This window comes from Ambystoma mexicanum, chromosome 11 (assembly GCF_040938575.1).
Source record: "Ambystoma mexicanum isolate Mex_15411 chromosome 11, UKY_AmexF1_1, whole genome shotgun sequence".
In the NCBI taxonomy this organism is placed as follows: Eukaryota; Metazoa; Chordata; class Amphibia; order Caudata; family Ambystomatidae; genus Ambystoma; species Ambystoma mexicanum.
In genome coordinates, this window is record NC_090934.1 from 1,069,775,764 (window position 1) to 1,069,797,750 (window position 21,987).

Below are 21,987 nucleotides of genomic sequence, written 5' to 3' on the forward strand. Positions count from 1 at the left end.
CTTTACCCAGCATCATATGTCAACTGCAAGCAACGCGTGTTTGAAGCAAGTGCTTTGATCAAGTGCTGTTGTGGCTGTGGGACCCTCTGTCTATTTGTGCTTGCCCGTGAGTTTATACCTGTGATTGCTCTCACTGGCTCTGCCCACTTTACCCAGCTTCACATAACTGCAAGCAACTTCGTGTTTGAAGCAAGTGCTTTGATCAAGTGCTGTTGTGGCTGTGGGACCCTCTGTCTATTTGTGCTGGAGTTTCTACCTGTGATTGCTCCCACTGGCTCTGCCCACTTTACCCAGCATCATATGTCAACTGCAAGCAACGCGTGTTTCAAGCAAGTGCTTTGATCAAGTGCTGTTGTGGCTGTGGGACCCTCTGTCTATTTGTGCTGGCCCGTGCCTTTCTACCTGTGATTGCTCTCACTGGCTCTGCCCACTTTACCCAGCATCATATGTCAACTGCAAGCAATGCGTGTTTGAAGCAAGTGCTTTGATCAAGTGCTGTTGTGGCTGTGGGACCCTCTGTCTATTTGTGCTGGCCCGTGAGTTTCTACCTGTGATTGCTCTCACTGGCTCTGCCCACTTTACCCAGCATCATATGTCAACTGCAAGCAACGCGTGTTTGAAGCAAGTGCTTTGATCAAGTGCTGTTGTGGCTGTGGGACCCTCTGTCTATTTGTGCTAGCCCGTGAGTTTCTACCTGTGATTGCTCTCACTGGCTCTGCCCACTTTACCCAGCATCATATGTCAACTGCAAGCAATGCGTGTTTGAAGCAAGTGCTTTGATCAAGTGCTGTTGTGGCTGTGGGAACCTCTGTCTATTTGTGCTGGCCCGTGAGTTTCTACCTGTGATTGCTCTCACTGGCTCTGCCCACTTTACCCAGCATCATATGTCAACTGCAAGCAACGTGTGTTTGAAGCAAGTGCTTTGATCAAGTGCTGTTGTGGCTGTGGGACCCTCTGTCTATTTGTGCTGGCCCGTGAGTTTCTACCTGTGATTGCTCTCACTGGCTCTGCCCACTTTACCCAGCATCATATAACTGCAAGCAACGCGTGTTTGAAGCAAGTGCTTTGATCAAGTGCTGTTGTGGCTGTGGGACCCTCTGTCTATTTGTGCTGGCCCGTGAGTTTCTACCTGTGATTGCTCTCACTGGCTCTGCCCACTTTACCCAGCATCATATGTCAACTGCAAGCAATGCGTGTTTGAAGCAAGTGCTTTGATCAAGTGCTGTTGTGGCTGTGGGACCCTCTGTCTATTTGTGCTGGCCCGTGAGTTTCTACCTGTGATTGCTCTCACTGGCTCTGCCCACTTTACCCAGCATCATATGTCAACTGCAAGCAACGCGTGTTTGAAGCAAGTGCTTTGATCAAGTGCTGTTGTGGCTGTGGGACCCTCTGTCTATTTGTGCTGGCCCGTGAGTTTCTACCTGTGATTGCTCTCACTGGCTCTGCCCACTTTACCCAGCATCATATGTCAACTGCAAGCAACGCGTGTTTGAAGCAAGTGCTTTGATCAAGTGCTGTTGTGGCTGTGGGACCCTCTGTCTATTTGTGCTGGCCCATGCCTTTCTACCTGTGATTGCTCTCACTGGCTCTGCCCACTTTACCCAGCATCATATGTCAACTGCAAGCAACGCGTGTTTGAAGCAAGTGCTTTGATCAAGTGCTTTTGTGGCTGTGGGACCCTCTGTCTATTTGTGCTGGCCCGTGAGTTTCTACCTGTGATTGCTCTCACTGGCTCTGCCCACTTTACCCAGCATCATATGTCAACTGCAAGCAGCGCGTGTTTGAAGCAAGTGCTTTGATCAAGTGCTGTTGTGGCTGTGGGACCCTCTGTCTATTTGTGCTGGCCCGTGAGTTTCTACCTGTGATTGCTCTCACTGGCTCTGCCCACTTTACCCAGCATCATATGTCAACTGCAAGCAACGCGTGTTTGAAGCAAGTGCTTTGATCAAGTGCTGTTGTGGCTGTGTGACCCTCTATCTATTTGTGCTGGCCCGTGAGTTTCTACCTGTGATTGCTCTCACTGGCTCTGCCCACTTTACCCAGCATCATATGTCAACTGCAAGCAGCGCGTGTTTGAAGCAAGTGCTTTGATCAAGTGCTGTTGTGGCTGTGGGACCCTCTGTCTATTTGTGCTGGCCCGTGAGTTTCTACCTGTGATTGCTCTCACTGGCTCTGCCCACTTTACCCAGCATCATGTAACTGCAAGCAACGCGTGTTTGAAGCAAGTGCTTTGATCAAGTGCTGTTGTGGCTGTGGGACCCTCTGTCTATTTGTGCTGGCCCGTGAGTTTCTACCTGTGATTGCTCTCACTGGCTCTGCCCACTTTACCCAGCATCATATAACTGCAAGCAATGCGTGTTTGAAGCAAGTGCTTTGATCAAGTGCTCTTGTGGCTGTGGGACCCTCTGTCTATTTGTGCTGGCCCGTGAGTTTCTACCTGTGATTGCTCTCACTGGCTCTGCCCACTTTACCCAGCATCATGTAACTGCAAGCAACGCGTGTTTGAAGCAAGTGCTTTGATCAAGTGCTGTTGTGGCTGTGGGACCCTCTGTCTATTTGTGCTGGCCCGTGAGTTTCTACCTGTGATTGCTCTCACTGGCTCTGCCCACTTTACCCAGCATCATATAACTGCAAGCAACGCGTGTTTGAAGCAAGTGCTTTGATCAAGTGCTCTTGTGGCTGTGGGACCCTCTGTCTATTTGTGCTGGCCCGTGAGTTTCTACCTGTGATTGCTCTCACTGGCTCTGCCCACTTTACCCAGTATCATATGTCAACTGCAAGCAATGCGTGTTTGAAGCAAGTGCTTTGATCAAGTGCTGTTGTGGCTGTGGGACCCTCTGTCTATTTTTGCTGGCCCGTGAGTTTCTACCTGTGATTGCTCTCACTGGCTCTGCCCACTTTACCCAGCATCATATGTCAACTGCAAGCAACACGTGTTTGAAGCAAGTGCTTTGATCAAGTGCTGTTGTGGCTGTGGGACCCTCTGTCTATTTGTGCTGGCCCGTGAGTTTCTACCTGTGATTGCTCTCACTGGCTCTGCCCACTTTGCCCAGCATCATATAACTGCAAGCAACGTGTGTTTGAAGCAAGTGCTTTGATCAAGTGCTGTTGTGGCTGTGGGACCCTCTGTCTATTTGTGCTGGCTCGTGAGTTTCTACCTGTGATTGCTCTCACTGGCTCTGCCCACTTTACCCAGCATCATATAACTGCAAGCAATGCGTGTTTGAAGCAAGTGCTTTGATCAAGTGCTGTTGTGGCTGTGGGACCCTCTGTCTATTTGTGCTGGCCCGTGAGTTTCTACCTGTGATTGCTCTCACTGGCTCTGCCCACTTTACCCAGCATCATATGTCAACTGCAAGCAACGCGAGTTTGAAGCAAGTGCTTTGATCAAGTGCTGTTGTGGCTGTGGGACCCTCTGTCTATTTGTGCTGGCCCGTGAGTTTCTACCTGTGATTGCTCTCACTGGCTCTGCCCACTTTACCCAGCATCATATAACTGAAAGCAATGCGTGTTTGAAGCAAGTGCTTTGATCAAGTGCTGTTGTGGCTGTGGGATACTCTGTCTATTTGTGCTGGCCCATGAGTTTCTACCTGTGATTGCTCTCACTGGCTCTGCCCACTTTACCCAGCATCATATAACTGCAAGCAACGCGTGTTTGAAGCAAGTGCTTTGATCAAGTGCTGTTGTGGCTTTGGGACCCTCTGTCTATTTGTGCTGGCCCGTGAGTTTCTACCTGTGATTGCTCTCACTGGCTCTGCCCACTTTACCCAGCATCATATAACTGCAAGCAACGCGTGTTTGAAGCAAGTGCTTTGATCAAGTGCTGTTGTGGCTGTGGGACCCTCTGTCTATTTGTGCTGGCCCGTGAGTTTCTACCTGTGATTGCTCTCACTGGCTCTGCCCACTTTACCCAGCATCATATGTCAACTGCAAGCAATGCGTGTTTGAAGCAAGTGCTTTGATCAAGTGCTGTTGTGGCTGTGGGACCCTCTGTCTATTTGTGCTGGCCCGTGAGTTTCTACCTGTGATTGCTCTCACTGGCTCTGCCCACTTTACCCAGCATCATATGTCAACTGCAAGCAACGCGTGTTTGAAGCAAGTGCTTCGATCAAGTGCTGTTGTGGCTGTGGGACCCTCTGTCTATTTGTGCTGGCCCGTGAGTTTCTACCTGTGATTGCTCTCACTGGCTCTGCCCACTTTACCCAGCATCATATAACTGCAAGCAACGCGTGTTTGAAGCAAGTGCTTTGATCAAGTGCTGTTGTGGCTGTGGGACCCTCTGTCTATTTGTGCTGGCCCATGAGTTTCTACCTGTGATTGCTCTCACTGGCTCTGTCCACTTTACCCAGCATCATATAACTGCAAGCAACGCGTGTTTGAAGCAAGTGCTTTGATCAAGTGCTGTTGTGGCTGTGGGACCCTCTGTCCATTTGTGCTGGCCCGTGAGTTTCTACCTGTGATTGCTCTCACTGGCTCTGCCCACTTTACCCAGCATCATATGTCAACTGCAAGCAACGCGCGTTTGAAGCAAGTGCTTTCATCAAGTGCTGTTGTGGCTGTGGGACCCTCTGTCTATTTGTGCTGGCCCGTGAGTTTCTACCTGTGATTGCTCTCACTGGCTCTGCCCACTTTACCCAGCATCATATAACTGCAAGCAATGCGTGTTTGAAGCAAGTGCTTTGATCAAGTGCTGTTGTGGCTGTGGGACCCTCTGTCTATTTGTGCTGGCCCGTGAGTTTCTACCTGTGATTGCTCTCACTGGCTCTGCCCACTTTACCCAGCATCATATGTCAACTGCAAGCAATGCGTGTTTGAAGCACGTGCTTTGATCAAGTGCTGTTGTGGCTGTGGGACCCTCTGTCTATTTGTGCTGGCCCGTGAGTTTCTACCTGTGATTGCTCTCACTGGCTCTGCCCACTTTACCCAGCATCATATGTCAACTGCAAGCAATGCGTGTTTGAAGCAAGTGCTTTGATCAAGTGCTGTTGTGGCTGTGGGACCCTCTGTCTATTTGTGCTGGCCCGTGAGTTTCTACCTGTGATTGCTCTCACTGGCTCTGCTCACTTTACCCAGCATCATATGTCAACTGCAAGCAACGCGTGTTTGAAGCAAGTGCTTTGATCAAGTGCTGTTGTGGCTGTGGGACCCTCTGTCTATTTGTGCTTGCCCGTGAGTTTCTACCTGTGATTGCTCTCACTGGCTCTGCCCACTTTACCCAGCATCACATAACTGCAAGCAACTTCGTGTTTGAAGCAAGTGCTTTGATCAAGTGCTGTTGTGGCTGTGGGACCCTCTGTCTATTTGTGCTGGAGTTTCTACCTGTGATTGCTCCCACTGGCTCTGCCCACTTTACCCAGCATCATATGTCAACTGCAAGCAACGCGTGTTTGAAGCAAGTGCTTTGATCAAGTGCTGTTGTGGCTGTGGGACCATCTGTCTATTTGTGCTGGCCCGTGAGTTTCTACCTGTGATTGCTCTCACTGGCTCTGCCCACTTTACCCAGCATCATATGTCAACTGCAAGCAATGCGTGTTTGAAGCAAGTGCTTTGATCAAGTGCTGTTGTGGCTGTGGGACCCTCTGTCTATTTGTGCTGGCCCGTGAGTTTCTACCTGTGATTGCTCTCACTGGCTCTGCCCACTTTACCCAGCATCATATAACTGCAAGCAACGCGTGTTTGAAGCAAGTGCTTTGATCAAGTGCTGTTGTGGCTGTGGGACCCTCTGTCTATTTGTGCTGGCCCATGAGTTTCTACCTGTGATTGCTCTCACTGGCTCTGTCCACTTTACCCAGCATCATATAACTGCAAGCAACGCGTGTTTGAAGCAAGTGCTTTGATCAAGTGCTGTTGTGGCTGTGGGACCCTCTGTCTATTTGTGCTGGCCCGTGAGTTTCTACCTGTGATTGCTCTCACTGGCTCTGCCCACTTTACCCAGCATCATATGTCAACTGCAAGCAACACGCGTTTGAAGCAAGTGCTTTCATCAAGTGCTGTTGTGGCTGTGGGACCCTCTGTCTATTTGTGCTGGCCCGTGAGTTTCTACCTGTGATTGCTCTCACTGGCTCTGCCCACTTTACCCAGCATCATATAACTGCAAGCAATGCGTGTTTGAAGCAAGTGCTTTGATCAAGTGCTGTTGTGGCTGTGGGACCCTCTGTCTATTTGTGCTGGCCCGTGAGTTTCTACCTGTGATTGCTCTCACTGGCTCTGCCCACTTTACCCAGCATCATATGTCAACTGCAAGCAATGCGTGTTTGAAGCAAGTGCTTTGATCAAGTGCTGTTGTGGCTGTGGGACCCTCTGTCTATTTGTGCTGGCCCGTGAGTTTCTACCTGTGATTGCTCTCACTGGCTCTGCTCACTTTACCCAGCATCATATGTCAACTGCAAGCAATGCGTGTTTGAAGCAAGTGCTTTGATCAAGTGCTGTTGTGGCTGTGGGACCCTCTGTCTATTTGTGCTGGCCCGTGAGTTTCTACCTGTGATTGCTCTCACTGGCTCTGCCCACTTTACCCAGCATCACATAACTGCAAGCAACTTCGTGTTTGAAGCAAGTGCTTTGATCAAGTGCTGTTGTGGCTGTGGGACCCTCTGTCTATTTGTGCTGGCCCGTGAGTTTCTACCTGTGATTGCTCTCACTGGCTCTGCCCACTTTACCCAGCATCATATAACTGCAAGCAACGCGTGTTTGAAGCAAGTGCTTTGATCAAGTGCTGTTGTGGCTGTGGGACCCTCTGTCTATTTGTGCTGGCCCGTGAGTTTCTACCTATGATTGCTCTCACTGGCTCTGCCCACTTTACCCAGCATCATATGTCAACTGCAAGCAATGCGTGTTTGAAGCAAGTGCTTTGATCAAGTGCTGTTGTGGCTGTGGGACCCTCTGTCTATTTGTGCTGGCCCGTGAGTTTCTACCTGTGATTGCTCTCACTGGCTCTGCTCACTTTACCCAGCATCATATGTCAACTGCAAGCAATGCGTGTTTGAAGCAAGTGCTTTGATCAAGTGCTGTTGTGGCTGTGGGACCCTCTGTCTATTTGTGCTGGCCCGTGAGTTTCTACCTGTGATTGCTCTCACTGGCTCTGCCCACTTTACCCAGCATCACATAACTGCAAGCAACTTCGTGTTTGAAGCAAGTGCTTTGATCAAGTGCTGTTGTGGCTGTGGGACCCTCTGTCTATTTGTGCTGGCCCGTGAGTTTCTACCTGTGATTGCTCTCACTGGCTCTGCCCACTTTACCCAGCATCATATAACTGCAAGCAACGCGTGTTTGAAGCAAGTGCTTTGATCAAGTGCTGTTGTGGCTGTGGGACCCTCTGTCTATTTGTGCTGGCCCGTGAGTTTCTACCTATGATTGCTCTCACTGGCTCTGCCCACTTTACCCAGCATCATATGTCAACTGCAAGCAATGCGTGTTTGAAGCAAGTGCTTTGATCAAGTGCTGTTGTGGCTGTGGGACCCTCTGTCTATTTGTGCTGGCCCGTGCCTTTCTACCTGTGATTGCTCTCACTGGCTCTGCCCACTTTACCCAGCATCATATGTCAACTGCAAGCAACGCGTGTTTGAAGCAAGTGCTTTGATCAAGTGCTGTTGTGGCTGTGGGACCCTCTGTCTATTTGTGCTGGCCCGTGCCTTTCTACCTGTGATTGCTCTCACTGGCTCTGCCCACTTTACCCAGCATCATATAACTGCAAGCAATGCGTGTTTGAAGCAAGTGCTTTGATCAAGTGCTGTTGTGGCTGTGGGACCCTCTGTCTATTTGTGCTGGCCTGTGCCTTTCTACCTGTGATTGCTCTCACTGGCTCTGCCCACTTTACCCAGCATCATATGTCAACTGCAAGCAACGCGTGTTTGAAGCAAGTGCTTTGATCAAGTGCTGTTGTGGCTGTGGGACCCTCTGTCTATTTGTGCTGGCCCGTGCCTTTCCACCTGTGATTGCTCTCACTGGCTCTGCCCACTTTACCCAGCATCATATGTCAACTGCAAGCAATGCGTGTTTGAAGCAAGTGCTTTGATCAAGTGCTGTTGTGGCTGTGGGACCCTCTGTCTATTTGTGCTGGCCCGTGAGTTTCTACCTGTGATTGCTCTCACTGGCTCTGCCCACTTTACCCAGCATCATATGTCAACTGCAAGCAATGCGTGTTTGAAGCAAGTGCTTTGATCAAGTGCTGTTGTGGCTGTTGGACCCTCTGTCTATTTGTGCTGGCCCGTGAGTTTCTACCTGTGATTGCTCTCACTGGCTCTGCCCACTTTACCCAGCATCATGCAACTGCAAGCAACGTGTGTTTGAAGCAAGTGCTTTGATCAAGTGCTGTTGTGGCTGTGGGACCCTCTGTCTATTTTTGCTGGCCCGTGAGTTTCTACCTGTGATTGCTCTCACTGGCTCTGCCCACTTTACCCAGCATCATATAACTGCAAGCAATGCGTGTTTGAAGCAAGTGCTTTGATCAAGTGCTCTTGTGGCTGTGGGACCCTCTGTCTATTTGTGCTGGCCCGTGAGTTTCTACCTGTGATTGCTCTCACTGGCTCTGCCCACTTTACCCAGCATCATATGTCAACTGCAAGCAATGCGTGTTTGAAGCAAGTGCTTTGATCAAGTGCTGTTGTGGCTGTTGGACCCTCTGTCTATTTGTGCTGGCCCGTGAGTTTCTACCTGTGATTGCTCTCACTGGCTCTGCCCACTTTACCCAGCATCATATAACTGCAAGCAATGCGTGTTTGAAGCAAGTGCTTTGATCAAGTGCTGTTGTGGCTGTGGGACCCTCTGTCTATTTGTGCTGGCCCGTGAGTTTCTACCTGTGATTGCTCTCACTGGCTCTGCCCACTTTACCCAGGATCATATGTCAACTGCAAGCAACGCGTGTTTGAAGCAAGTGCTTTGATCAAGTGCTGTTGTGGCTGTGGGACCCTCTGTCTATTTGTGCTGGCCCGTGAGTTTCTACCTGTGATTGCTCTCACTGGCTCTGCCCACTTTACCCAGTATCATATGTCAACTGCAAGCAATGCGTGTTTGAAGCAAGTGCTTTGATCAAGTGCTGTTGTGGCTTTGGGACCCTCTGTCTATTTGTGCTGGCCCGTGAGCTTCTACCTGTGATTGCTCTCACTGGCTCTGCCCACTTTACCCAGCATCATATGTCAACTGCAAGCAACGCGTGTTTGAAGCAAGTGCTTTGATCAAGTGCTGTTGTGGCTGTGGGACCCTCTGTCTATTTGTGCTGGCCCGTGAGTTTCTACCTGTGATTGCTCTCACTGGCTCTGCTCACTTTACCCAGCATCATATGTCAACTGCAAGCAACGCGTGTTTGAAGCAAGTGCTTTGATCAAGTGCTGTTGTGGCTGTGGGACCCTCTCTCTATTTGTGCTGGCCCGTGCCTTTCTACCTGCTCCCAAACTCGAGCACGGAATAGTCTATGCAAACCTAATGACCAGCCCATTTATATTATAAAACAAGAAGCACAACAAGTAAAGAGTCTACTTATCACATGGCTTCCTCTTCCTTTTTTGAATATAGCTCTAAATAATACAAGATCTCTTGCAGAACACACAATACATGATCTCGATTTTATTCAAGAACATAAGGTGGACATTATGTGTGTAACGGAAACCTGGCTTTCTGATGCGCATGGCCCCACGATAGATCAAGTGACCCCACCTGGATATATTTTTATTGGGAAACATCGTGAGAGCGGTTTGGGGGGCGAAATTGCCATTATATGTAAGGAAGAACTTGGCATGCATGAGGAAAAAACAGACTGTGGATGCTGTGAGTTGTTACATGCGAAACTGATACATACCCAATTTTAATTTTAACATAAACTTTGTACGGATTTGTAGGCCGCCAGGAGATTCGGGAAATTTAACGAGAACCTTATCAACTATTATCTGGCTTACAATCGGCTAACTCTGCAATTGTATTGTTAGGAGATCTAAATCTCTGGAAGGGACACCCCAAAGATAAGAAAGCATTAGGGCTGGAGAAACTCCTAAAAAGTGATAATATTACCATCTATGACTCTGAACCAACACATATAAAAGGGAACATCCTCGATTGGGTGTGGAGTAGTAATGTTGTGCTGACAGAAATTGTAACTGCACCATGTATATAGTCGGATCATTTGTCCATCTCCTGTCACTTACAACTTCCGACGCCATTTAAAGCACAACACGAACCTGCACGTAAGGTCCAAAGTAGGGACTATCGGACCATTGCGGGAGCCAACTTGGTTGACTGCATAAACAGAGTGATGGAGAAAACAGATGTTCAGATGAACCAGATACTCTTGTTACCCACTACAATAATGATTTGATGACTATGCTAGATACACTCGCTCTGCTGAAAAACCGAAACGTCAGAGATACTCCCAATAATCGAAAGTGGTTCTCCCCAGCTTTAGCACAATTAAAAGCTAGCAAAAGGCAAGCCGAACATGTTTGGATGAAAGATAGAATCCCGGAAAATAAAAAATTATGGAAACTCAGGGAAAAAGAGCACAAAGAAAAAATTATTGAAGCAAAAAGTAGCTATTTTAATGATTGTATTGCTTTTACTTTTTAGATCCTGGTAGAAGCCCAAAGCTCTTAGTCAAACTATTAAACCTACGAAAAGCGATTTTACCCATGTCCAAAAAGCTTTTTCAGATAAACTTCAGTGTGCTCAAACAAAGATTAAGGAAGAGTTGGACAGACAGAAACCCACAGACGCGGATAGAAATGAGGAACTAGAAAACCTTATGCACAATAACATGGAAAACAATGCTAGAGATCAAAGCCAGAGACCACCGAATGAGGATTTTGGGTTTTCTATGATGACCATTGCAGAAATCCAAAATATATTAAAAACAATGCATCCAACAAGCTGTCCTGGAGACCTTCTCCCATCTAAGTTGATTTTAGAGCATAAAGAAATCTTTGCCCCGTTTTTTATGTAGGTTTGTTAACGCCACTTTTAAAACCGGTAATATCCGGCAAGTTATCAAAGATGTGGCAGTGACCCCACTTTAAAAAAAAAGGTCTTGAATCTAGGGATGCAGCCAACCTACTCTCTATCACTAATACGTTATTTTTGTTCAAATGTATTGATAAAGTCGCAACCATGCATCTCCAAACCTACCTGACAGCCGCTGGTATCTACATAAAAAATAGTCAGGTTTCCGATGCTGTCATGACACCGAGAGTGCCTTATTGGACCTCCAGATACAAAAGTTGTCCATGTTGGAGAAGAGCAGATCAGGCCTGCTGGTTTTACTGGATTTATCAGCAGCATTCGATCTGCTCGACCATGGAATCTTGCTGGAAAGATTGGCTTCCTTGGGTGACCTCTCTGAGAATGCGATCAGGTGGCTGAAATCCTTCTTGGAAGGTTGCAAGTCAAGGTTTTACTGGGGAGAATCATCATCTGAATCAGAAACCATCTTTTGTGGAGTCCCTCAGGGGGCTTGAGTATCCCCCCTGCTATTTAATATATACATTGTCCCTTTATGCAGGAAATTGGAAGAACTTGATTTCTTCTTTACAAATTATGCCGATGACTTCCAGCTGCTGGTAGAGCTAAGTGGAAATCATGCAATAGATCAAGAAAAGTTAAATCAGGCCTACCAGAGTATAAAAAGCTGGATGTCATACAATTGGCTATGTTTGAATATTACAAAAACAGAGTTGATGATTTACGGATCATAACATGCCAGAGACTGCCTAGACCAAGTATTCAAATACTTTGAGGTTGAAGGTAGCCGGATAAAATTGGTACCCAAAGTAAAAACGCTCGGTACCTACAAGGTGGCAGGTCTGGATGCAGGGGCCCACGTAGAAGCCATTGTAAAGAGCACTAATTACCATTTAAAAGTACTAAGGAAGGAAGCCCCTTTAGTCTCAAAAGACAAATGGACCAAATTAGTTAGGGCTGTAATACTCCCACGCCTGGACTACCGCATTGCCTTATTGTGTGGGTCCAATAAACAAAATATTAAAAAAATTGCAGAAGGGCCAAAATGCTGCAGTCCGAGTAGTCCATCAAATGGGGCGAAATGAACCCACATCTGCTGCTCGGAGGCAACTGCATTGGCTCCCAATTTCCGCAAGGATTTCTTTTAAAGTATTGACAGTATGTCATAAATGCATCTTTGGACTTGCCCTCCAATACCTTAAAGAAAAGGTAGTTGTTTATCAGCCAAATAGAAATCTTAGATCTGCACAGGCCTGTTACCTCAGGGTTGATCGTATAAAAAGGACTAGGGGAAATGGTCGTGATTTCCTGTTCCTGGCGGCAAGGACCTGGAACGAATTGCCGGAGAGTCTCTGCAAGGAGGAGGATCATTTAGCCTTTAGAAAACTGCTGAAAAATAAATTGTTTGAGTTAAATGTATACCTCAACTGCATACCTGTCCCTTAGTGTTTTCTCTGTGATAGCGCCTGGATGCCTATGGGCTTTGGCGCTTTAGAAATGAAATAACATAACATAACATAACTTGGTATGGACTATTAATTCGATTTTCACAGCCTCTCTCTCCTATTTAAATAGGATTACTACTAAAAGTATATCTCCACGTTGATAATACCTTGTTTTCTTCTGTTTTAGTGATTGCTCTCTCTGGCTCCGCCCACTTTACCCAGCATCCTATTTCAACTGCAGGCCGCGTGCATTTGCGTGTGCGCGTTTTAAGCAGGTGCTTTCATCAAGTGCTGTTTTGGCTGTTTGAGCGGCGTGGGCCGGCCTACTCTATCGTAAGTTTTACCATTTATACTTGTGTTAAAGTCATTTTTGTTTCGCAAATGCATCATGTGGTCCCCATTTTCACATGCATACAAATTTACACTCTCTAAAGTCAAATATGCCAGCGAATATAGAAACCACTAAATCAGCTGCATTTTCTATGCAAACTCCTGTTAAAATACCTCAAACTCTGATTCCAACAAAAACGCGGCTCTCGACTCTACGTTCTCGCACGCACTCAATGACAGTCGATAGTCGAACATTTTGTTCATCAGATCCCGCCAAATGTAGGAACTCTAAAACTAACAAAATATTGTTCCTTTACGACTAAGGCTGGCCAATGCCCTTTCGACACCATCTCAGATGAGCAACCCATTATCGACTTAGCCACACCTACTGACTCCTTAATGGCAGCCGAGCTCGATCTAATTAGTCAGCAAAACTGAGCTAACGGTTCGGCATCCCCAAATCACAATGTTAATGTATTGCGTATCTCACACATCGAATCTGACAGTGAATTACTCCCTGACGGAACACGAATATCAGTGCAGATACATAGTATGCATAATAATATCTGCCTGCCACATGATAATGGGGAATCTCAAATAGACCTGAGCCAAGTGGGAGATCCAATGACAATCCTCCTCATTTTCCGATCCCTCATTGCTCTCTCACAAGCCTCACTCACAATCCAGCAGCTCACACAGTTCTGTCTCAGTCCCTGATCATGTTTGACCCCTCCAGCAACAACTCGTCGGCTTTTTCAATCTCTTTTGCTCAGTCGAAGCCCAGAAAGCAAATAGAGAGTCGTTCCTTACAACAGCCTTTTGCTGTAGGATCATCAGCACCTCCGTTACTGGGGGTAACACTGGCAGCAATGAACACAGCTCTACTGTCATTCGCGAAATTGTACGAGTTGTTAGGTTACAAACTTGATACCCAGAATGTTATGCTTCAGAAACTAGCAACAGTAGATAATTCTATTAATCACCACCACACACACAATCACTTAATTTCCTTGTGCAAATCAATAGACACCAAGTTGAATACTTATAACACAAATCTTGAAAGCCTATTACAAGGGACAAGGGACAATCAAGCTTAGGGACAAGGGAAAATCAGCCTTACTTCTCCTTCTTGACCTCTCGGCTGCATTTGACCTGGTGGACCACAAGGTCTTATGCAACTACCTGGACTCAGCAGTGCATTCCTCTAAGGAGGCCATAGTTTGGATACAATAATTCCTAAGTAATAGGACTATGAGAGTCTTCTCACCTTCAGCAGCTGCAGACCTCATCCTTATCACCTGGGGAGTGCCCCAGGGATCATGTGTTTCACCCACATTGTAAAATATATTTACCAAGCCCCTTTTCAATGATCTGGACCATCTTGGTATGAACTAGACTAACTATGCAGATGATAACCAGATTCTCCTACCACTTACCAGGGATTATGAAAAGGATTTGGCCTTGCTAAATAGAGTTTACCTCATCATACAACATCTACAACTTAACTTCTTGGAACACTTGAACGCTCGCATTTGTTTGTCCGTGTTGCTGCGTGTGTTTAACTTGCGCATTGTACATACTTTTGCCTGCTAACAGGAAAGCGAGCGCGAGCTGAAGGATTATATTTTCAGCTAGCTGCTCTGATTTATTACATTAAAACGGATTGCTGACTACATTAGTCAGCCCCTTACGAACTACACATCCCAGCAGCCTTTGAGCTGCAGAAATAGAAACGTCAGGCGCTTCAGCGCCGGCGCTTCAGGGACCGTGCCGGTCTACGCCGGTCCACGGCGGGCATCGGCCCTACACTCTGCCCAATTACACCCATACAGGATTAACAAAACAGGTAAGAAATGGGCTATTTGAAGTTCTTACAGTTGTTGACTGATGCTAACAAACTGGAAACTGAAAGGCTGGTTAAAAGATTTCTCGATAACAAAGACGAATCTCCGAGCCCCTCCATTCCTGACAAAGGCATAGGCGCAGACACCTTGCCGAATAAAACACATCCCCAGACCAGTTCGAAAACCACCACCTCTGCTATCACCTGCTCAGCACCTACTTGCCCTGAAAATACCATTTTGAAAATTGCACTCCTAAACACCAGGTCACTCAACAAACATTCACAAGATGTGCATGATTACATTATCCAAGACAATTTGGACATACTCTTCCTCACGGAAACTTGGTTGCAAGAACCAGTAGGCCCAACCATCGATAACGCCGTTCCCCATAACTACAATATCTACTATGAAAATCGGACATCAGGAAAAGGAGGGGGGATAGCTAAAATAGCTAAACAGACTTTGAAGCTGTTCACCACAAACATTTTTTGCACAGGCTGTGAAATTCTTCATCTTAAACTCACGCCCACTAACAAACATTGCATCAACCTCATCATCTTATATAGGCCCCCTTCACTGACCTCAGACTTTAATGACGAATTATGGCACATCTTGAATAATCTGAAGGGAACTAACACTGGGACTATGCTTTTTGGCGATCTGAACAGATGGCGAGGTAACCCCTGTGACAAAGAGGCTATAAGCCTAGAAAACAGTCTAGCAAACATTAATTATCATATCGCTAATAAGGGCTCCACTTGCATCTCCGATAATCAACTCGACTGGATTATCACAAATAACGTTCAACTGATAGTGACCGATACCATTCCATGCATCTGGTCAGATCACTACAAAGTTGAAGCCACACTTTCCATCACCTTCAAATCTGATCATTTCGACAATTCCCCTAAACCAGCTCTAAGCAGAAACTTTAAGAAAATCACACATGACATTCTTAAAGAAGGCCTTACCCAGGTTATGAACAATACTGGAGATGACGACTCCTGTGAGAATATCATCCGCACCTTCAGTAATCTTTTCCAGGAGCTACTCGACAAACATGCACCACTTAAAAATAAACAGGTTCGCCCACACCCTAATCACCAGCATTGGCACACGTCTGAATTGAGCACTCTTAGAAAAGCCAAAAGGAAATTAGAGAGAACATGGCATAAAACACCTTCAGAGGAAAATTTTAAAAAACTGGAAAAAATGCGATCTCTTATACAGAGTCAAACTCACAGAAGTAAAAAAAGAATACTACAATACTCAAGTTACCAGTGCCTCTAACTCAACTGGGAAATTATTCCAAATCCTTAAATCACTCGAAAAACCACCCACACTTTCTGCACCCTTTCAACCGACCTTGACTGACTGCGAAGCAGTTCAACTTGCCTTCTCCAATAAAATTAAAAAAGCCAGAGACTCCATTATAAGTTGCAAAGCATCGGACTTGTCACTACCTGGGCAACCTAAGGTGACAAACCCTGTCCCAAACATCCCTAAATACACATTTTCACCAGTTTCAATCAAAGACATGAATGACATTCTTTCTTCTATGAAGTGCACCACTTGCGCTGAAAACATCATACCTCCAAAACTGATCCTAGAAAACGCTGAAATCTTTTACCCTTTTCTCCATCGTATGACAAATGCTTCCTTCAGGGACCGGAAAGTACCGACAGGAATTAAAACAGTCACAGTCACCCCTCTAGTTAAGAAACCTGGACTAGATCAACAAGACCCCACTAACCTCAGACCCATCACTCATTGCAACTTTCTGTTGAAAGTACTCGACAAAATAGCGACCACGCAGCTGCAAGATTATGTAGATCAACACAGCCTGCTACATCCCCAACAATCGGGTTTTAAAAGTGCCCACAGCACAGAGTCAGCATTGCTGGACCTGCAGACAAATGTTGAGCATTCTGGACAGAGGAAAAACAGGACTGTTAATCCTCTTGGACCTCTCGGCGGCTTTCGATTTGTTAGATCACGGAAAGCTCCGAGAGGCCCTAAGCGCAGCTGGAAACTGCTCCCAAGACGCAATAGATTGGGTATCGTCATTTCTAGAAGACAGGAACTCAAAAATCAATTGGGGAGGTCATTCCACCTCATCCAAACCTCTAGATTGCAGCGTCCCTCAGGGAGCCAGCTTCTCTCCCTTACTTTTCAACTTATATATCCGTTGCCTGTGTACCCTCATATCACAGCATGGAATCTGTTTCACCAACTTCGCTGACGATACACAGCTTATTCTAGAATTGAGTGGAAACCATTCCATAGACAACGACAAGTTATCAGTTATCTATAACATCATTGAAAACTGGATGTTAACACACTGAATGTGTCTTAATAGTTCCAAAACGGAACTTATGACCTTTGGAAACGCTAAAGCCTTAAACAACCTTGGACCGGACTACTCCGCATTCTCTATAAAAGACTCCACCATCAAGGTATCTAATAAAGTCAAAACCCTAGGCATTTATTTACAATCTTCCCTAGGTGCGTAAACCCAAACCGCTTATTTGAAGCGAAATTGTCAATACTACCAAAGACTCCTCTGCCGAATTAGACCATTTCTAAACATCAAGAATAGCGCCACGATAGGGAGAGCTACCAATTTGTCCCGTTTGGATTATGGCAACGCATTAATGCTTGGCGCCAGCAAAAACTGCCTGAAACAATGCCAGACTATCCAGAATAATACTGTCAGGTCCATCGCAAACAAATCTAAGCGAGAACACATAACTAAGGACAGAAATGATCTTCATTGGTTGGCAGTGAATGAACGGATCTTGTTTAAATCACTGACCCTAATCCACCGATGTCTTTATGGCACGGCGCCAGCATACCTAAGAAAAAAAATTCAGCTGGTATGAGCCAAACCGTAGTTTGAGATCCTCTAAACAAGGATTGATCAATTCCAGTCTCCCAGGTAAAGCCACTGGCCTCGGTCGAGCTTTTCCGAGCCTGGCGATTTCCCACTTGAATAAACTGCCTTGCAACCTTAGACTGGAAAGCAATATCCAACTCTTCAGGAAGCAATTGAAGACCTTTCTCTTCAAATAATTAGGCAACTACCACCACACCAGTTCGCCCTCTTTCTGCTTCCCCTCTCTTCTCTCTATTTATGTTGTCCTGTGAATCTCCGTCCTCGTGTTTTTTTCGCGCCTTGATGCTTGCGAGCTTCAGCGCGTAATAAATAAATAAATAAATCATCCAGGCATGGATGGCTGCTCACGGTCTATGCCTGAATGATGACAAAATTGAACTCATTATCCTGGGTACCACAACCAACCTAAAAAAACTTGGCCCTGAATACATCTCCTTTAACATCGACGGTAACTCTATTAAAGTTGCCAAAGAGATGATAACTCTAGGCTTTTATCTTGATTCCACCTTCACTTTTATCAAACAAGTACATTCCATGGCCTCTGCCACTGCATATACATGCAAACGAATTAGAGCTGGAAAACCATTCTTATCTAAGAATAGCTGTATCATCCTGGCCAGAGCTCTAATCTTGTCCAAATTGGACTACTATAACTCCCTCTACAGTGGTGCCAATAAGTATATTGTCAGGAGAATACAAACAGTGGAAAATAATGCCTTGAGAGCTGCACTGGGCATAGCAAGGAAAGGGCAAATTTCAGTGACAAGGAGACAGAATAACTGGCTATCTACCAGTGACAAAATCTGGCTGAAAACTGCCTCACTTACTTATAAATGCTTGAACAACACTGCACCTAATTACCTCACTGAGAGATTCAACAGAAAATCCTTGAGCAGGCCTACTAGAACAGGGGGGCTAGCAGTTTCCCAGTCAAAACAGCACAGCTTTGGAATTCCCTACCTCCATCCTTGAGAGCTGACCAAACGTATGTGAACGTCAGAGAGAATATTATCAACTGGCTTAAATATAATGACCAGTAATGCATTTGTCTCCCTTTTCACCTGCACTGTTAATAGATCGCAGATTGCTTTTGTTAAATGATGTTCTTTATGTATAGTGTTTTTCCTAGAACTGTACTCACCCACCATTTCTTGTACATCATGCATTTGTATATCCTGACCTGTATTTCTACATATGCCACTGTGTAACCTAAGCTGAAAGTCTTCTTGTATTTCCTGCGCCCTGATACCCATGGGTCTGGCGCACATTACAAATAAATAAACAAACCAACCAACTCTCGCACATATACATCAGTCGTGACGTGTCCTAGTGCGACAGTTCCATCTGAGATAGTCGACATGACAAGAGGGTCTTTGCCAAAGCGCTAACTGATTTAGAGACTAATAATGGAGGTCTGCAAAGTACTGCCCTTATATCTGGAAAACCTTGCATAAACTCGACCTCTCTTAGACAACCGAGCATAATTGAGTTGCCAGACGCTGAGACCTTTGTGATGCTGATCACTAACCAACCGATTTAGAATTCCAACTTGGACAGTTCAGAAGTTGCATCTTGCTCTAATGTTACATCCTCTAGTACATCGCAAAAAGCTAGTGCAGCGATCACTAAAAAGTATACGAATTTAGCTATAAGTAACAAATCTAAACATCTTCACATTGCACGAATCATCAAAGTTGACTCTACCAAAGAGCCAATTGTCGATTTATTGCAAGCCATTGCCAAGCAATCTCAGAAAGAACTTTCAAGTGATTGTTCACAACAAAACTCCACACCACAACAAATCAGTGCTTTGACATCAGAAGGTCAATATCTTACTATGGAGCATGGAAGAGAATCCATAGCCAAATCAGTCACGCAATATCTACACGTCACTGAACACACATAGAAGGCGCTTAAGGGTCCCTATGCATTCAAAGATCAATCAATGAGCTCATGGACCACGTTCGCTCCTAATGAGGAACAAGCAAGCACAATCATCTCCCATCTAATCCTATGGCCGCTGAGGCAAAACTGGCAAAATACTTCAATCAGTATATTGCCATAAATTGATAATATCCTGCAGGTCGAGACCCTATCCCACCTATGACCTCAACATGACTTGTGTTCTGAATATTGTCAATGATATTCCATCGCTAGAAGATCTTTCTATGTCAGATATCGTCCGTGCAGAATTTCCTGATGACTCTGACCTATCCACAGCCAGACTTTGGATAAAATCTGGTATTGTTTTTAACACCATTTGGCAGGCCAGGCAATCACTATTTGACTTGGGATTCTGTCTTGGCCATGAATCATATAACAATACAGAATCTCCTACAGATCTGATCAGTACTCGTTCACACCCCATAATGGAGACATTGCATTCTCCATCCAGCACTGTGATGCGTTCCCAACAGGATCCGACTCATCGTCGTGAAATCCAGATCAATGAGCAGAGACACCAGTTTTCTCGCTCATGACCAATTGATGGGTACTAGTAATTGAAAGAATCTTGAGTCACAATCCTTCCGGCTTCTCAGTTGGAATATTAGAGGCCACAAGCACGTATTGAAGTCAAAAACCAGCGATTTTAACTCATATGACATAATCGCTCTACAAGAGACCTGATACAATCTTAGTGCTCCCAACAATAGCCCAGGTTAAAGGTAGACCAATGGGTGGATTATTAACAGCTGTTAAGAACTCAACAGGCCTCAAGATAGAGGCCTGGGCACAAACGAATAGCTACATACAACTAGTCAAGATAATTACACCCACTAAAATCCTAGCCTTAGTCACCTTAAATTGGAATCATACAGCTATTCCAGCTGATTTTTTCTTTAAAGCCATGGAATGTACATTAAACTCAATCATGTTAGATCCCTCGATTGTGTTAACTATTGCCACTGGTGATCTAAATATTCATTGCATAACTACAGTTGTCTCGATTGCATTAATGGCCAGTCGAGATCTAATTCTGCTAAATGGAGCAATTGATGGTGACATACCTGAGAATAGCACATGGAGGACTCATAAATCAGAAACAATTATAGACTGCATCTATTTAGATAGGTCCCTATTTCCTGTCATATTTACTGAAGCTCCCAAACCCGGTCTACAGAAGTGCCTTTCTACGTTTCAGATTGAACTTGTGGCTAACAAGAGAAATTTTATGCAGGCGCCAGCTCATTCCTGATGGTCATTAAGCATGCAGATTTGGCCGTCTAGCAGTTTATCCCAGGAGGATAGCTCAGCGGCAACGTGCTCGCCTTGGAAACAAGAGGACAGGCAGCAACACAGGTTCGATCCCCAGGTCCGCGCTTAGAAACCTCTGGGTATTTAGCACAATGTAAATACACAACTAAGACATATATTCCTGTAACAGTGCGTCAATGCCCCAGGGCTGTGTGAGCGCTTTTAAAATGTAAATAAACAACAAATCAATATGAAACGTTTGCTGACTGTCCTAAGTTACTGGAGAAGAGAAATTATTATTTTAAAGATTTTAGACTACTCACACCAGACACACTGTGGCAACAACTATTTGACACAAAGCTATTAAGAGTGAGAATTGCAATTGAGACATTTTGCATGTCTCTAAACTTGCGTTAACCTGCAAGTTTCTTGTTGTAGGATGGTGTAATTGAGTGGTGTTTTCAAATGACTATTCTAACATTCATTGCTTTCAAAATGTTTAATCATGATGAATATTAATTTTATTGCAAATACTATCTTGTTTTATAGGCGCTTGCATTTCATCACATTGTCAAACTGTTAAAGATGTATGTTAACTATTGAAAGGTTGATTATGTGTTTCATTGTCAACCATAACCATAATTACACACACACAAAAATGTTAGAAAGTCACGTACTTAGAATGTTTAATTTCAACACGTGATAAGCACAATACAGCGAATTACAGCTTCGGCGTGCATTCCCAGAGGCTGCAAAAGGGCTCCTCCTAACAATATAACAAAGGGGTGACACCGTTTAAGTTAATGGACGCTAAAGGAAATGCATATACCATTCATTGCGAGAGGTGGGTGGCATGTACTCACCTGGTGCTGCCTGGAATCAGGACCTGGCGCTTCGTGAAGGGAAGTGTCTAGTTCCCCTCCGAGGAAGGGAGCATAGGAACGCTCCGCCTCCGCTGCCTCGCGTGGGTTCCAGCGTTCACCTCGTCATCCTTTCTGCACGGGCGGGAAGGTACGGCGTCCCAGGAGCGGGAGAGATGCCTCCGTTGCGTATGGTAGATTCTTATTTGGGGCTTGAATGTATGCTAAGTCTTAAAGTTTTCTCATGTTGATTGTTACTTTAATGCAGAGCGGCAATGGTGGGAAGGGGGTATTTCTGTGTATGTTGGGGGGTTTGTGATGTGCTTCAGGGGTGAGACTTTAAGTACAGGCGGATTCAGTTGTTTTGGGGGTTTTCTGGTGCATAGATGGGCGATGTGTTTTATGGCGTGGGGCTGGGCAGAGCGCGTTCCTGCCCTTCCCAATGAGACTCCCACTGTACCAGTGAACAGTGCAGTTAT

General features: G+C 45.5%; 1 protein-coding gene and 1 long non-coding RNA gene across 4 annotated transcripts in view; one reads left to right on the plus strand and one right to left on the minus strand.

Annotated features, from left to right (window-relative positions):
- LOC138504105 (gonadotropin-releasing hormone II receptor-like) overlaps window positions 1-21,599 on the minus strand; it is a 397,205-nt gene extending 375,606 nt beyond the window's left edge. Inside the window, exon 1 of the mRNA XM_069624317.1 lies at window positions 21,512-21,599. The gene's annotated coding sequence lies outside the window, so the exon portion shown is untranslated. The remainder of the gene's footprint in view (window positions 1-21,511) is intronic.
- Window positions 21,600-21,609: 10 nt separating this feature from the next.
- Window positions 21,610-21,987, plus strand: part of LOC138504106 (uncharacterized) — a 31,983-nt gene continuing 31,605 nt past the window's right edge. The window contains exon 1 of one of the 3 annotated variants that reach the window (XR_011279777.1): window positions 21,610-21,702. This is a non-coding gene — a long non-coding RNA (uncharacterized lncRNA). Of the gene's footprint in view, window positions 21,728-21,987 lie in introns of all 3 variants that reach the window. The other 2 variants (XR_011279778.1, XR_011279779.1) reach the window with 2 other exon arrangements.